Source organism: Ceratina calcarata, unplaced genomic scaffold (assembly GCF_001652005.2).
Source record: "Ceratina calcarata isolate Rehan_Ccalc_2016 unplaced genomic scaffold, ASM165200v1 scaffold24.2, whole genome shotgun sequence".
NCBI lineage: Eukaryota > Metazoa > Arthropoda > Insecta > Hymenoptera > Apidae > Ceratina > Ceratina calcarata.
The window spans coordinates 44,462-46,841 of NW_017145944.1; the positions used below are offsets into that span (position 1 = coordinate 44,462).

Here is a 2,380-nt window from a genome sequence, read left to right on the forward strand (position 1 = left end):
AATTTCTTTTAAAATGTTATTTGTATTCTCACGTACACATTTATGTTATTATATCATAAAAAATTTCAATAAAACACAACCGTTTTATTTAACCTGCTCAATTTATTAGACTCAACCAATGTCTCAAATCTCTTTTAAACTTGACATATTAGTTAGACAATGACTTATGAAAAAGATTGTACAAACTGCGCGTAGTTGGACATTATTTATCGGTCAACATCTTCTTGCTTTCTGAGCATTCAATGTCATTCAATCCCGTTTTGCAAATATTACCTGCTTGGCAACTACCCTGGAATCTAAACGTACGATCCGGCTTACGGTTTTCACTGTGATTTTCCGGGTCATATATTTCCTTCAACTTGAGATAAATAGAAACAGTTCCAACACTATTAATAATGTGAAGGTGTCAGTACTGATTTGTACCACTGAAGATATAGGCGAGGCCCAAACACATTTTGAAATTTAAATTTGTACCACGTAACTGTGTAATAAGATTAATTTGTTGATTATCGATAGTGCTCATATTTTTGTCAGATTCTTGTTTTCCTAGAAACTTGTTTATTTTCCTGAGCTATCTCAAATAGTGCGATAAGGACTACAGTGAGTGCTATTCACATGCCAGGCTGATATCAAATAAGTTCAGAAATGTAAAAGTGTGTACACACACTTAATTCGTAGAATTACAAACATTTATATCTGCGCAGTTCTGAAAACTTAGCAAGCAATATTTTCTAAATCACTTTTAAAATATCTTCAGATTTTAATCTGAGACAATAGAATCTCTTTCCCAAACTGCATCTAACAACTTGGTATTCCTAATAACGTGATGCTTGTAGCAAATCAAATGCACGTTGGGTTCATCGAACTCAGTAGCGTACCGAATTAGCATTAACTTAAGTCGTCGGTGAATAATCACTTTCTCTTCTAAGAATCGTGCCACACACCTACAACAGACGTGTCGTAATTCTCCCTTCTAACCGAATCGAGGAATTCCTTTTTCTTATTTGTGAAAAACTAAAAGCAACTATCCAGCATTAAATAGTTAGATTGCAAAAACGTTTAATATTATAACAAAATTCTGAAGCAACTGCGATGTGTAGACGGATTTTTATACAGAATAAATGTAGTGTCTGTTAAAGACAGACAAAATATTATTATTGAAATATTACTGTGCACTTATCTTTTGATATTTTTTATATCTGCATAAATGGTAAGTGTCTTTTACATTTGCAATCTTTTTATAAATGCATAAAATAATGCATTATAAGTGCATTATAAGTATTGTGCACTTATAAAATGAATCAGTACTTTCCCGTCAGAGGAAACTTTCTCACTTCCTAATAATTTGCAGTTATTTTTTTGCAGCATGGGGCACATTAAATGGAAATTTGTTCAATCCTCAAGCAAAAAAATAACGTCGACTTTAATTTACGACTTGGAAAGCGTGGCCTTTTCCACTACATTTCGCATCGCGGCGTGTCAATATTTCCTCTTTACGCACGAAACGTGTCACCACGTGTTTCAACTCGTGGCAAGTAACCGAAGGAAATTTTAGCATAAAACCATTAGCTCCGTCAGAGAATTTACATGCAACGTTCAAGTAATTTCTTTGTTGGAGTAATGAGACTTCACCTTTGCACACATAGATTAAAGCATCATTTTCTTAATATAAAATTCTAGATAGAATGTAAGTTTAAATTCTGTTGTAAATCATGGATTACTTTTTTGTGCAAGGCGAAATATTCGACAATAATAGAAATAGAAACTTATCAATTACTGCTTATTGTGTTATAAGACACCTGACGAATTAATGCAAAGAAATCAATAAAAAAGACCAGGATATAGTAGCAGAGAGCAGAAAGTGTGATAGAATAAGTAGGGTATTAAGGAAAAATATAGGAAAAATACAACGTGTGGAGAGGCAAAGATAGAGTCATGACAACGTAGAATGGGAGAACTTGAAGTAGGGTAGACTAAGTAAATTTGATATTAGAGAATATAAATAGTAGGATGTTTTGTGAAAGACAGAAAATTCGATAAAAATATAATTAAAATCTTATCAATTACTACTTATTGTGTGATAAGACACCTAATGAATGCAAAGGAATGATTAGAAAAGTACTAGGAGATCAGAATATAGTGGCAATGGTACAAAGGAATGATGTACGTGTGAGAGATAAAAAAGAGAAATATTCAGTTAAGGAAATTACATAAAATCGAGTCCATATTTTAAAAAAAGACTGAAATAACGAATTTAACTGTCTACGTTTTATTTTAAAAAATCTAGTTACTACATACAATAAATGTTCCAATTTCTGTTCATATCACTATTTCTACTCACTGGCTTGTGATTGCATATACAATTATAAAAAAAATAAGC

General features: G+C 32.0%; 2 protein-coding genes across 2 annotated transcripts in view; one reads left to right on the forward strand and one right to left on the reverse strand.

Annotated features, from left to right (window-relative positions):
• Positions 1-2,380, reverse strand: part of LOC108622768 (uncharacterized) — a 67,957-nt gene that overhangs the window by 35,399 nt on the left and 30,178 nt on the right. The window lies entirely within an intron of this gene.
• Positions 1-2,380, forward strand: part of LOC108622770 (organic cation transporter protein) — a 34,387-nt gene that overhangs the window by 11,117 nt on the left and 20,890 nt on the right. The window lies entirely within an intron of this gene.